The sequence below is a fragment of the Vigna umbellata genome, chromosome 9, assembly GCF_029865625.1.
Source record: "Vigna umbellata cultivar VRB3 chromosome 9, Vumbellata_1.0, whole genome shotgun sequence".
In the NCBI taxonomy this organism is placed as follows: domain Eukaryota; kingdom Viridiplantae; phylum Streptophyta; class Magnoliopsida; order Fabales; family Fabaceae; genus Vigna; species Vigna umbellata.
The window spans coordinates 7848579-7864431 of NC_142173.1; the positions used below are offsets into that span (position 1 = coordinate 7848579).

Consider the following 15853-nt stretch of genomic DNA (forward strand, 5'->3'; position numbering starts at 1 on the left):
CCGAGGCGTATAAGCCTCTACTACCTCAGGCCCAAAAGGACCGAGGCATATAAGCCTCTTATTTCTCCCCATATTTTCCCCAAACACGCGAAGACCTACCCCTTCACCCCTCGCGCGCCTCGCTCGCCTCCCTCCCCTCCCTCCCCTCTCGCCCTCCCTCGCTCTCAGTCTCGCCTCCCTCCCCTCTCGCCCTCCCTCGCTCTCAGTCTCGCCTCCCTCCCCTCCCTCCCCTCTCGCCCTCCCTCGCTCTCAGTCTCACCTCCCTCCCCTCTCGCCCTCCCTCGCTCTCAGTCTCGCCTCCCTCGATCTGGCCTCCCTCCCCTCGGTCTCGCCTCCCTCGGTCTCGCCTCCCTCGGTCTCGGTCTCGCCTCCCTCGGTCTCGGTCTCGCCTCCCTCGCTCTCGCCTCCCTCCCCTTCGCTGTCGCCTCCCCTCGCTGTCGCCTCCCTTCGCTCTCGCCTCCCCTCTCTCGGTCTCGCTCCGTCGCTCTCTCGGTCTCGCTCTCTCCTGCGAGTGCGTCGCCTCTGGAGGGAAGAACATGCGGTGGTGGTGCGTCAATGGTGGCGGCGGTGATAGTGGTGGTGGTGGTGGTGCGAATCTGAGATTAGGGTCAGATTGGGGTCAGATTAGGGTTTTGCCTGCAAAAGGTAAATGTGTTAATTTGCTTGTGTTAATTTGCCCGAGGCACCAAAATTAAATTCCTGTGTTAATTTGCCATCATTTTCTAAGCAGGCTAATGTGCTCAGATCTGCAAAAGGGGTGAAGGTTGTGGAGAAAAATGAAGAACTCCATTGTTTTGCTGAATCCAGTTCTCTGTTTTTTATTTGTCTGTCTCCTTGATTCTCTGATTTGTGTAATTTGGAATTGTAAATTCTCTGATTTGTGTAATTTGCAACTGTAAATTCTTCTCTGATTTGTGTAATTTGCAACTGTAAATTCTCTGGGCAAGTTTGTGTGTAATTTGTTAATGAAAATTAACTAGATTATTTGTGTGCATGTTCTCTGTTCTCTGTTTTCTGTGCAAGTTTGTGTGTAATTTGTTTGAGCATAACGTTTGCTTGCTACTGCCAGAATACTGGAAAATTATAACGAAAAAAAAAAAGACCCTACTGCCTCGGTTCAGCCTCCAACCGAGGCAGCAGAGGGAGAGAACAATCTCGGTCCTGTTAACCGAGGCATAAAGTGTATCACCTTTTACCTCGTCTGAATATGCCTCGGTTCATGAACCGGTGTCTATTAGTGAAAATAACCGGTGCCATTTCTTTTATCTGTACTAGTGTTTTGTTTTGTATGCTACGTGAAAAGGGATAGGAGAGAGAAAGGTAAAAGTTGGTTTCTTTCTTATTTTCGAAATAGATATTAGTTTTTATTTTCTTATTTCTTGATAGTTATGCACACGGAAGGCCATAGATTTTGTAACAGAAAGATTTAGAGAATAAAGGGAAAGATTTTAGGACTCTTTGAGAATTTAAGATTCGATAGGTTTTAAGGAGATATTAGGTTATCTTTAGGGAATTATATAAACTTGTTTAGGGGTGATTGGGTGGCATCTGCCACAAGGAAAATTAAAACCAAACCTAATTGTTTTCTCTAAGTGAAACCGTGAGAGAAGTAAGAGCGCACCAGCGAAGTGTGGAAGAGCTATCACGAACGTGAGGGTAAGGAGTATAAAGTGGAAGGCTAACCAGGTAAGGGGGGTAACTTAATATATCTTATGTATATAGGGTTTGTATGGTGAATGGTTGTTGAGCGCGACTTGAGTTTCTACTGTTTCTCGTTTTGGGTGGTTTTATTGGTTAACCTTATTCTATATTCTCTATGCCGAGAGTGACTCCTGGGGATTTAGAGTTGTGCCTAAGTCTCCCTCTCTGTTGTGAACGTGATGGGTAGGTAGGGTTATGATGACATGGAGGATTTGAGTGTGTGAGAATTATGTGGGTGAAGGAATATGATGTAGTGAGTAAAGGAAAGAGATGGAAAGATGGTGAGTGTCTCGGGATGCAGCGCAGGGTCTTGGTGAGTGGTGTTGTGCGGGTGAGGGGTGTTTAAGGGTGGCCTATGGGGTTTTGTGTTGAAGAAGTTGTCTCGGTTTTGAGGCTTTTGTACCAAAATAGGCAAATTTGGATCCAATATTACAAAAATAGGCAAATTCCTTTCAAAATACGAAAATGGAGAAGTCGTGGGGGCCAAAATGACTTCTAATGAAGAAGTTGTGCCCCCTGCAGGACTTCACACTGTTCATTTGACCAGTGTTGAAGTCGTGCACCCCAAAAACGACTTCATGGTGTTGTAATTGATTACCGAGAACTGTAATCGATTACAACGTGCTGAACTCGTGCCCCCCTGCACGATTTCATCTTTGTAGGCAAAAATGGCAGTGGTAATCGATTACACCATCGTAATAATCGATTACCAGTAGGTTCAGTTTAGGAAAACTTCCTGGTAATCGATTACCACAAGATTGTAATCGATTACCAGAGTGTTAAGTGTGCATAAAGACCCTGGTAAGCAATTACAAGCTTGTTGTAAGCGATTACAAGCTTGTTGTAAGCGATTACAAGCTTGTTGTAAGCGATTACAAGCTTGTGGTAAGCGATTACAAGCTTGTTGTAATCTATTACAAGCTTGTTGTAAGCGATTACAAGCTTGTTGTAATCGATTACAAGCTTGTTGTAATCAATTACAGAGTTTTTGGTTGGTGAATGAAATTTTTATTGTCAGTTTACATTTTTCTTGTATTGTTTGTGTTACACGAAAAAAGAAATTTTCCTTATGATTTAATGAATAAAGAAAAATTTAATAAAAAGATAAAAGAAAATTGATATGAAATATTAATAAGAAATATTAGTAGTAATATATTAATTATTGATTGGATTACAAAATGGTAAGATTAATAAATAACTATTGACGAAATGAAAATTTTCCCCTATGATGACCTTCGTTGCGATAGTAAGAGCATTTTTTTGGCTTATCTGGAGTGGATTGATCCATTTCATTACGAATCTTATTTTTAGATGGTCTTCCGGATGCCTTGCGTCGCATTTTAGGATATGATATGAAGTTTGGACATGTATACGCAGACCAATAATCTTCATTTTGGATTAGGTGAAATTGTACTTCATATGCCTTGTAAATGTTGTTAAGACTGTACACTGGATCGATTACTTGGGTTAGTGGGATATGAGAATATGCACAAACGGCAATGACATGATGACATGGGAGACGAGTAGCTTGGAAGTGACCACAATCACACCACCATTCATTTAGCCTGACCTTATAGGAAAGTGGAACAGAGCGGTATTGGTGAGGTGTTGAAATTTCTTGAACATCAAATTCTGAATTTTCACGGTTGTAGCGATGGACATGACAAAATGTGGATTGTTGTTGATTTTTCCTATTAATGTCAGCGATTTCTTTAGAAAATTGGTGGCCTGCTTATAGCATATAGTTTGCTTTTGAACCTCGTTCAACAAACCATGATTATGTCCTCTCAAATGTTGTTCTTATGAAAGCACAAATTGGTAATGAACGTGCTTCCTTTAAAATGGAGTTGGTGCACTCAGCAAGATTAGTGGTCCTATGTCCATATCTTCTCGCTCCATCAAAAGCTTGAGACCATTTTTTTAATGAGATTTTATCTATCCAATCAACTTGTTGTGGGTATTGGTTTCTTAGTGCAGTAAGCTTTGTCGTGATAGTTGGTTGCTTGACCTCGTAAGCTGTAACGACGTAATAAATAAAAAATGTGTACAATAATGTTATAAAAATAGAAAAGTAAATCGGTAGTAAAAAAGTTTGTAGTAGTACCTAAATTGATGAATTATTTTTTGAGGTCGTCCTGATTTTTGAATTTGTTGTTGAAGTTGAAGGCTAGATGACGTATGCAATAAACAGAGTTCAAACCATCTTCTTCCCAACCAACTTCTTCTAATCTTAAGGCTGATAGGATCCCCTTTCCTTTGTCGGTGATGATGCAAATATTTTGTTGGGGGCAAACATGTTCTCGAAGTAGTTGAAAGAACCATATCATGGCCTTCTTTGTCTCACCTTCTACAATGGCAAATGTCAATGGAAAAAGATTTCTATTGTCATCCTGAGCTATGGCGGTGAGCAAAGTTCCATGATATTTTCCCGTTAGAAATGTTCCATCAACTTGGAGAATGGGTTTACAATATTTGAATCCTTATATGCAAGGACCGGAAGACCAGAAAACTCTTTCCATAATGTAGCAATTATTGTCAGTTTCTCCATCAATCTCCACTGGAGAACCAGTGCATTGTAAAATTATACCAGGATTTGCATCCTTCACGGCATGCAACCACCTCGGCAGATGGTTATAAGATTCTTCCCAGTCACCAAACTTCATAGCAAGAGCCTTCTGTTTTGCGATCCAAGCTTTTTTGTATGACACAGAATATCCGAATCGAGCTTTAATATCTGCAATCAAACTCTTGATGGGAATGGAGGGTTTTTTCCGGACTAAATTTGATACAATTGCGACAATGTGAGTACTATCAAGATTTGTATGATCTTGAGATAGTATGTTTAAGAAACACGTATGATGTCTGTCGATATTCTTGATTTCCCAATGTTTACCCACTTTGATATAGGTTGCCCTCAAACATCATTTACAGCCGTTGTGGTATTGCAGACATCGAATAACAAAAATGTTAGGTTTCGATTCAACAACGTTGTATTTGTAACCGTTGGTGATGTGATATTGTTTGATTGCAGCAATAGTTTCCTCCTTTGACTGGAACTGCATACGTTCATGCAGCTCTAGAATGACATGTTCACATTATTGTGTCATGTGGTCGTCGTCATTGTGGTCATCGTCAAGTATGTGATCTAATTCATCATCGGTGCTGAATTCATCAACATTATCTAATATTAAAGGTTTTCGTCAATGATTTGCGATGATGAAGATGCTCCAAAGTTCCACGATGCCATTATGAAATAGATGAGGATGAGATAAAGAAAGATTGGAGATGAGATTTGTTGAATGTGGAATTTGGATGTGAAGATGGATTGGTGAAGGAATAATATTTATAATGAAATTTGAAGTTTGAAGTTTAGTTTGTGCATGATAGCTGTTACAGTTTGAAGTTGGCAAGTACTACTTTTAATATTGACCATGAGCTATGTATAGGATTGCATGCATGCAGTGAGTTATCAGCTATGTATAAGATTACATTTAATTGATTCCATAAAAAGTAATAGGGAATTGCTATGATATTTGATTTGATTGAGTAATTGTTTTTTGTAATAGTTAAAGATGTTGAGAGATGTTTTTTGTAATAGTTAAAGATGTTTTTATAGATGTTTTTATAGATGTTAAAGATTCGATAGGTTTTAGGGAGATATTAGGTTATCTTTAGGGAATTATATAAACTTGTTTAGGAGTGATTGGGTGGCATCTGCCACAAGGAAAATTAAAACCAAACCTAATTGTTTTCTCTGTGTGAAACCGTGAGAGCGCACCAGCGAAGGGAGGAAGAGCTATCACGAACGTGAGGGTAAGGAGTATAGAGTGGAAGGCTAACCAGGTAAGGGGAGTAACTTAATACATCTTGTGTATATAGGGTTTGTATGTAGGGTTTGTATGGTGAATGGTTGTTGAGCGGGACTTGACTTTCTACTATTTCTCGTTTTGGGTGGTTTTATTGGTTAACCTTATTCTATATTCTCTATGCCTCGAGTGACTCCTGGGGATTTAGAGTTGTGCCTAAGTCTCCCTCTCTGTTGTGAACGTGATGGGTAGGTAGGGTTATAATGATATGGAGGATTTGAGTGTGTGTGAGAATTATGTGGGTGAAGTAATATGATGTAGTGAGTAAAGGAAAGAGATGGGAAGATGGTGAGTGTCTCGGGATGCAGCGCAGGGTCTCAGTGAGTGGTGTTGTACGGGTGAGGGGTGTTTAAGGGTGACCTATAGGGTTTTGTGTTGAAGAAGTTGTCTCGGTTTTGAGGTTTTTGTACCAAAATAGGAAAATTTGGATCCAATATTAAGGAAATAGGCAAATTCTTTTCGAAATACGAAAATGGAGAAGTCGTGGGAGCCAGAACCACTTCTAATGAAGAAGTCGTGCCCCTTGCACGACTTCACACTGTTCATTTGACCAGTGTTGAAGTCGTGCACCCCCAAAACGACGTCATGGTGTTGTAATCGATTACCACAAGATTGTAATCGATTACCAGAGTGTTAAGTACGCATAAACACCCTGGTAAGCGATTACAAGCTTGTTGTAATCGATTACAGAGTGTTTGGTTGGTGAATGAAATTTTTATTGTGTCATTTGTTGAATGTGGAGATGAGATTTGTTGAATGTGGAATTTGGATGTGAAGATGGATTGGTGAAGGAATGATATTTATAATGAAATTTGAAGTTTGAAGTTTGAAGTTTAGTTTGTGCATGGTAGTTGTTACAGTTTGAAGTTGGCAAGTACTACTTTTAATATTGACCATGAGCTATGTATAGGATTGCATGCATGTAGTGAGTTATCAGCTATGGATAAGATTGCATGCATGTAATGAGTTATCAAGTATGTATAGGATTACATTTAATTGATTCCGTAAAAAGTAATAGGGAATTGCTATGAAATTTGATTTGATTGAGTAATTGTTTTTTGTAATAGTTAAAGATGTTGAGAGATGTTTTTATAGATGTCAAAAAATAAATAATGTAGTATTTAGATGTATGGAAAAAGTTGTATATATGTTTGTAGTTATTTGGTATTTAAAAACTTAATTTATTGATTTTTTTAGAATTTTATACGTCATTATAGTTAATAAAAATGATTTAAATAAAATAAAAATGGAAAAATTGAAGTCGTGTACCCCACAATTTCACTTTTTCTATTTTTTATTTTATTTAAATCATTTCTATTTACAAATATTAGTTTTTTATTGAATAAAATTGGAAAAAGATGATAAATAATTTTACAAAAATATATAAATTTTATTTAATTACAATCAAATTTAAATACCATTTTTAAATGACATATGTGAAGTCATTTAAGTTTAAAATTTTTTTAAAAACCATATTTCATGTATAAATATATTAAAAATATAATTTTGGTTGATTTATTTGTAATAAAAATGTAAAAGAATTATTCATGTACTATTTGGTTGTATTTAAAAAGTTGTTTAATTTTTCTATTTATTTGGTATTTAAAATGTTAATTTATTGATTTTTTTACAATTTTAAAATTATTTTTATTTACTAAAAATGATTTAAATAAAATAAAAATGGAAAAAGTGAAGTTGTAATGGGTGCAAGACTTCACCAATTGAAGTCGTATCCCCCACAATTTCACTTTTTCTATTTTTATTTTATTTAAATCATTTCTATTTACAAAAATTAGTTTTTTATTGAATAAAATTGGAAAAAGATGGTAAATAATTTTAAAAAGTTATATAAATTTTATTTAAATACAATCAAATTTAAATATCATTTTTAAATGACATATATGAAGTCATTTAAGTGTAAAATATCGGAGGGTGCATGATATTGTTACAATGTTAGGCATGGGAAAGAATAACATGTATTTCTCCACAAATACATGAAGTCACTCAGGAAGACATTTATGCTGGTGTTGTTCTTCTGTTGGCAAAAAGATGGTGTCGAACAACGTAGTCAATATTCCACGACACCACAACTGTACAACAATTTCGTCAAAAGTTGAATGACCTCTCACCTAAACAGGTAATTAACACCTCTTACATATGTACGTCTTTTTATTTTGCAATAAATCTATAATAATTGTATTCTAAACAATAACTTCAATATTTCAGTTCATAAGGACACCGTACAGACGTGATGATATTCGTCAGATCATTCCAGTCGAACTGCCCCCCACTTGTCGGGCAGTTGTGCCTCTCATATGCTTCTTTGTTCTAGAATACCAACAAGCAGAGCGTGTGATGCGTCAATTTGGATTTCGACAAACTGTCCCGCAACCACCAATGAATCTAGATGACGAACATAAACAAGATATGCAAGGACGCGCAGATTGGAATTGCAAGAACACCATCAACAATCGTGTATTTAACGGTATTCCATTCAACAAAAATGGTCACTTGCGTGACAAATCCAAGTACATGCAATGGTATATAAGTCATACAATCCGCTATATTGCTCTCATTGAAGAGTCAACGGACGAAGAGGTACAACAATATCTTCATATTTTAATTTATTAAAGGCTTTTTTTGCTGCCAACCTAACGTAAATATTATATTGAACAGTATGACATGGATCCTCAACAACAGTTTCAACCGCCATCTGCATATCGTTCATCACCATCGTATCATGATCCACAAAGGTCTTCTTCTAACCACCTGCACTATCCATGTCCATCTCCGTATCCAAGCTTCCCACAACACATCCCACCGACATCAACATATCCTTAGGTTGGAAGCTCTTACAGGTATTTTCCACCGACAACGCCGTCCAGTGCAGGTCCTTCAACTTTTAGTGGAGGTCCTTCCAATTATTTTGGAACCTCGACAATGACTCTGCCATCTTCATACCAACACGCTTCTTCATCACAAACGTTTATCGACCAATCATAGATTTCCAATACCTACAACAGTTGATTGAAACTCAACCCAGTGATGAAAACGAACACACGCAAAGTCCCGCACCACAAAAACAAAGACGAGGCCAACGACAACGAAGAAGACCAACATGTGGGACTAGAGGACATAGATAGATTTCGATTGAATTTATGTATACTGATGTACTTTGTGTATATTTTTTTAATTAATCAGAAACAATTATGTGATAAAATTGTTTTCTCATTTCCAACTCATTTTGTGTGATTGGACAACACTTAACATTTTTGGCACTATAAATACATGCAAAGCTCTAGTAGTCTTCCACACAACCTCACAACATAACTTTCTCATACTTCTTATTTCCTCTATAATCATATCCAAATTCCCATTCAAGTTCAACATATTGCAAACTTGATCCCCTACAAAAAATGAACTCCTACGAGAATCAAATTTTTGGCATGAATGCCCCTGACACAAAAAACCTATATAATTCATACATTGTTGCCTTATCTCAAGACGGTGAAATTAGGCATGGCGATCATGGGGTGGAATTTATATGTCAGCATCCAAAATTGTTTCGCATCTCATACAATTGCACCCACAAACTCCTTAAAGAAAAAGTTTGCATAGCGTCTGGCAAACCAACTAACACAGCCATCAGCAAGTTGTACTTTCGTCGATCCACAATTAATGCTCATCAAACAATCTCATATGAAGCATTTAAGCTACGATCAGACGAAGATGTAAACCAAATGATCACATGTAAGTCTCACTTTCCCATTAACAGTCATAGAAATTTATGTTACATGGGTAAGATCTCCGGACCAAATCATGAGTCTTATGATTCCAACAAATGCATCATGTTCATCTGCTACACCCACAATTGACACTTTGAACTCACCTGCAATAATCTATTTCGAAGGTCAATTAAAAGATGCTGGAATCATAGAAAGTCGGTCTGGGTACGGGTTAGAATTCCGATCAGATGCAAAAGTCAACACCTTAATCAATCACAATTCAACATTGAATGAACTCCTAACTCAAATAAGTGAAATTGTCTAGTGTGGAGACATAAAAGTTGTCATGTATATCGATTACCGTGGTCCAATAAAGGTACATAACAATCACCTCATTCATGATACAACTTCCATTAAATGTGATAATGACATTGCATAGATGATTGGACGTTGGCAAAAAGCACAAACTATTGACATATCTATTAAGCGTCCAAACACGTCTTCGTATATTGAACTCTTCGTCCAAACAATAAATATTCGTCCTCTAACTGATGTTGAGCACTACAAGGATCTCAAAGATTGGACTTACAAAGACGAACACGGACAAACAAGAAGAAGATTCATATATCCAATGTCATAATAATTTGTATTGTTTAACACTCTTTATATTATTTTAAACTGTTTAAAACTCTTTACAACTCTTTAATACTACAACTTGGATGACTCTAATAATAATATGTTATGTTTTGTAATAATTTTTAAGTTTGTAATAAACTTCCCCTTTTATATATTTGTAATTAGTGCTATCATTTCTTTTTTATTTATATATATGTAAATACTAAATATAAATTTAAATTAATAATTGTGTACAAAGATTTTCATTTCTATTGTACATCATGCAAAAAATAACAAAATATATACATAAATTTTGTTATATAATGCATTAAACTAAAACTAAAGGAACAAACAAAATATATTCATTTAAACCAAAAGATACTGGTAATCGATTACAGGGTTTATGTAATCGATTACCCAAGCTTCTGGTAAACGATTACAAGTTTTGTTGTAATCCATTACCAGAACTCCTGAAAAATTTGGGACTCGATGATTTTTTCTGTGATGTTGCGCCCTATTATCCTGATTTGGTACGTGTCTTTTATAGCAACCTCAAATTTTCTGATAATGGAACAATTAAAACTGAGGTCAAGAATGTGAAAATGATTATCCAACTCAGCCTATTAGCTTCCATAGTCAACCTCCCCTCTATTGGCTTGAACTTTGAAGGTAAATTAGTTGACGAATGGGCCTATAAATACAATATGGACATTGCAAGAAAATTGATTTGTTGCCATAAACCTCGTATGAGTAGAATTATAGCCGGCTTTATGACAGCTGAAGCTAGAATATTACATTATGTTATATGTCGTGTTTTGTTTCCACATGTTTCTAACTTTGCACAGGCTACCGAGGAAAATATACTCTTAATGTGGATAATAATGACGGCAAAGTAGATAAACTGGAGCCATCTCATCCAACATAGGATGAAGAAGACTTTGAGGCCAGGTGCTCCTTTACCATATCCATTTTTGGTCACCCAGATCCTACAACATTTTCAAATTGAATTGGAGGATGAAATACTTGCCCCACGTAATAGGCATACCACAATATCAGGACAAGTGATAGAGTCCTTTGGATTGACCCAAAACGCTGATAACAGATGGGTTCACAAAAATTCTCCTCCTCCTCCTCAACACCATAATCAAGCACCTCCTCAACTACAACCACCACCACCCTTGTTCGACAACAAACTACTTCATTTGATGACGTCATGAGGGGGATCAAGGATCTCCTAACATTTATTGGGACAACTTCAATACAATGAATGAAAGCATCAATGCAAGATTTGAACAGCTGGAGCTGAACATGGGTGACCGCTTTGATACTTTTGATGCTCGAGTTGAGCATGTAGAGCACGACATTGCTTATCTGCGTCGTCATTTTGGTCCACATGGTGGATCATCTTCCTAGATACATTTCAATCTTATTGTACTTTCGTTTTTTTTTAATTTAAGCTTCTAGCTTTTGTAATGCATTTTGAATTCAATAAAAGACTTCAAATTTCATTTATGAGTTTGCCTTATGGTTTTACTTTCTTTGTTCTATTTACATTAAACAAATTACTCTTCCTACACATAACAATACATCACAATGTCATCAACAACAACAATGTGTGCTTACAAATATTCAAATCATTACACATAGTTAACCTTTAATGATGCTTTACAACAAAATAAAAATTTCATTCACCAACCAAACACTCTGTAATCGATTACAACAAGCTTGTAATCGCTTACCAGGGTGTTTTTGCACACTTAACACTCTGGTAATTGATTACAATCTTGTGGTAATCGATTACTAGGAAGGTTTCCCAAACTGAACCTACTCGTAATCGATTACAACAATGGTGTAATCGATTACCACTGCCATTTTTGTCTACAAAGATGAAGTCGTGCAGGAAGCACGAGTTCAACACATTGTAATTGATTACAGTTTTCGGTAATCGATTACAACATCATGAAATCGTTTTTGGGGTGCACGACTTCAACACTGGTCAAATGAACAGTGTGAAGTCGTGAAGGGGGCACGACTTCTTCATTAGAAGTCGTTCTGGCCCCCACGACTTTCCATTTGGTCAAAAATTGCCTATTTTCGTAATATGGCAGGCAAATTTGTCCAGTTTAGTACAAAAGCCCGATTTTGAAGAGAAGGGAGGTTGATCTCTACTAGGGTTGCATGAAGGAAAGAGCAATGGGTTGGGAAAGAAAGACACAAGATAGTGCGTGATGTGCAGGGAGTGATAGGTTTGGGAGGTTATTTAGGTTGTATAATGGTGTATTGGTTTTGTGGAATAAGAATGTGATGAGGAGGAAGTGTCACTGCTGTCAGGTGGGTTGCCTTGGAGGAGATGGGTACCAGAACGAAGAAGTAGATAAGTTGGACTTTGTGAGGAAGAAAAGAAAGAAAAAAGAAGATAAGAGTGTGTGAAGATGTGGGTGTGGTATATATAAATAATTAAATGCAGAGGAGAGTGGAAAGAGAGTTGGATATATTTTAGGATGGAGAGAAAAGGTAGATACTAGAAAGTGTGGGTGATAGTGCAGGGGTAGCGTGACGGAAAGGAGGAAGAGTAGGGAAGAGGGTTTAAGTGGGGTTGGTTAACGACTAGGATATGTGTAGAGAAAGAATTGGGTTTTAGTGTTCTTGGAGGGAGGAGGGAAGACGGTGTTAGATAAAGAAATTCATATTTTAATAAAAGGTGTTGTTGTACTATGTTGTAGTTAGGAAAATCAAGATTTATAAATAGTATATTATATTAATTATATATTAACATATAATATATAATTCTTTTATTATCTTTGTATATTATATATTAGATTTCATTCCGTTTTTATAATCTTTGTATATTATATTATAATATATAATTTGTATGCAAATTATTATATAACGGATAAAGAAACTTAACAAGGTTAAGTTATAATTAATATTATATTATTATATATGTATTAAAACTATTAAGTTCAGGGGATTAAACTTTTAGCTGGAATACTTGTTCTTTTCTTAGTAATATAAGTTAAGTGATGGTACGAATAATTTTCATAATTTAATGAGAGATTTTTATGTATACAGAATAAATAATAAAAGTTGAATATTTGTAGGTATTGTGGTGGTAGTTTATAAAAGTTATAATAATTGTATATGTTTTATGGTGATTTATTTGAAGTCGAATTATTTTATAAGATGTTGTGGTAATGTATATGAAGTCGTAGTATTTTATATGGTGTAGTAAAACATTGTGTTTGACAAGTTAATATCTATTAGTGAGAAGTGTGGAATGTATTGAGAATACGTAATTATTAGGTGAGCGTTTGGAAGTTAGTGGGACGGGTTGGTGGTGTTTCGGTTAATGGGTTGTTAAGCTGATTTACTTAATTGAATAATTATTTTGAGTTGTGAAACTTTGAAACTAATGGATAAACGCTATGTTGATAGTACTTATGAAAGGTAATGAGGTTGTGCTATAAATCTTGTAATTGGTGAGAAATGCATATTACTGAGATTATGCATGTAATGTGTTGAGAATTGTGTTTAAACCTGATGATTGGTGGTATAATACATGTTATTGAGAATGGGTATTGATATGCGATGTGGATATGAAGATATGTTATTTCCTTGTGTTGTCGTCGGTCATGTGTGAGCTTTTTTGTACTGCGCTACGTTAAGGATGTGATGTGTTGGACTCTCGTTTAGAGATAGTGATTCGAGTGTCGCTTCCCTTTGTGCGAGGAGGTGGATGTCTCGCCCAAAAGGCTTGGGCTCGTGCTGAGTATAGTGCACTGGTGCGCGTAGTGCTAGTGTTTTTACTCGTTAGTCCTTGAGAAATCGGGGAGATAGGTCGAAAGTCACGATGGAAAACGACTCAAATTGCCCTGTTAGTGAGAACAGGTCATGACGACACAGTAGAAGGAAACGACATTGGTTTATGAATGGTGTGGCTATGATAATAATGTTGTGATGGAATATGTTATATGATTATATTACTCTGTGATTAAAATGAAATATTTATTTATTTTTTCTTCATCTCTAATTCTCTTTTAATAAACACACAAATCAACCTCAAAACGTGCATATTATGAGTTTAAAACTAATAAAATGCAGATGTGATGCAGGTTACCTAAATGTTATGCATAAGCTAAGAATGACAAGATATATACACAATGTTCAGAGTTATGAAAATTATAATCAAATCTATAATGAATGCACAAACTCTTAATAGTATAATGTACTGCATAAAGAACCTAAACTCACTCTTATACAAAACAATGTAATGTCTAACGTGATAACACAAAGGAATCAAACTGTGAATGTACTAAATGATAGGCAAGAGCAGACAAACTATATGCAAACTAAATGGATCCAATCACATCTAAATGGTACATGAGATGTAGAGAGATTAAAATCCCTAAATGGATATGAATGTATGAAAACTTGACACCACTTTCTACCCAAAACCTTAAGGTAAAAGGTTAATGAGTCTTTCACCTTTATATAGTGTTCTACTTTCTCATTTCTATCCAATACGGGACTTGGACTGATACTTGCTTTCCAACAATGCAATGAGACCTTAGTGGCTTAGTACTCTCAAGTGGCATCACCACTTTGCTTCCCCTTCCCCTTCTTATCTTTCCAACTTTTGTTTCCATTTTTTAGCTTATGTTTTATTATATTTGTTCTATCTTTCACGGATTTTCCTTTCATTAACTTGAATTCATCGTCTTTTTTTTTTCTACTTGAGTCTTTAAAAATGAATTTTCACGTCTAAACAACTTAGTTATTTAGTTATCTTAATTAGAACTCTCAAAATGGGTCACAACCCGCGGGCCAACCCGGCCCACCACTGGTTTGAGCCGGGTTGGGTTTGAAAAAATTGTAATTTTTTTATGCGGGTCAAATTTCAACCCAGCTCATTTAAACCCGGCTAGTGCGGGTTGAACCCGTGGTGGGCCGAGTTAGCCCACCAACACACCTACCTAATTTTATTTTATTAAAATTTAATTTTAATTTTATAAAAAAAATTACTATTTTGTTTTTGTTTGAAAAAATTATTTAAGTTCCTTATTTTTAAAATTAATTAAACACTGGGAGTGAAATTTGGAAGTGAAATATGTTTAAATTTGAATTATAAAAAGTTTTATAATTTTTTTATTTAAAAAAATTGTAGTTATGTGAGTCAACCCGTTTACCCACCAATCCGTGGTGGGTCAGGTCGGATGACCCGTTTTGACCTCTCTAATATTAATATTAATATTAATATTTGAATATCTTTATTTCTTAAACACTAAATCCATGTCCTCTAAAATATATAAGAAGAACTATTATTACAAATACACATTTTTACGTAACGGATTACAACAGTGCAATAATATAAAAATTGGGTGGTGACAGACAAACACCACATATCCTAATAAGTCTCTATCCAACACCAATTATATCATATTTTTATTTTAAAATATACAATAATTTAAAAAGAATCAACTACAAAATTTAAAATAGGCTTAATACCCTATTTTGTCCCCAGTTTCGCTCGAAAATGTCAAATTAGTCCATCCTTTAAAAAATGCGTCAATTACGTCCTCACTTAATAAAATTTGCATCAATAAAATCCATTCCGTTAAATCCGTACAAACGACGTTAATTATCTAAGTAGAAGAAAGAAAAAAATAATTAACGCCGTTTGTACGGATTTAACGGAAGGGATTTCATTGATGCAAATTTTATTAAGTGAGGACGTAATTGACGCATTTTTTAAAGGATGGACTAATTTGACATTTTTGAGCGAAACTGAGGACAAAATAGGGTATTAAACCTTTAAAATACTATTTTTCTATTAGGTGTATTATAGAAGTACGAAAACTTTTGGATGTGATATAAAACTTTCCATAAAAATTTATAATCCCATCATACAAATAATAATAGTGTAGTACATAACAGTCAAGCTAATAA

General features: G+C 35.6%; 1 long non-coding RNA gene across 1 annotated transcript; it reads left to right on the plus strand.

Moving 5' to 3' along the window:
* Positions 1-487: 487 nt before the first annotated feature.
* LOC148192451 (uncharacterized) lies at positions 488-994 on the plus strand. The gene is made up of 2 exons (XR_015781971.1): positions 488-645; positions 731-994. It is a non-coding gene; the product is annotated as an uncharacterized LOC148192451 (long non-coding RNA).
* Positions 995-15853: the final 14859 nt, after the last annotated feature.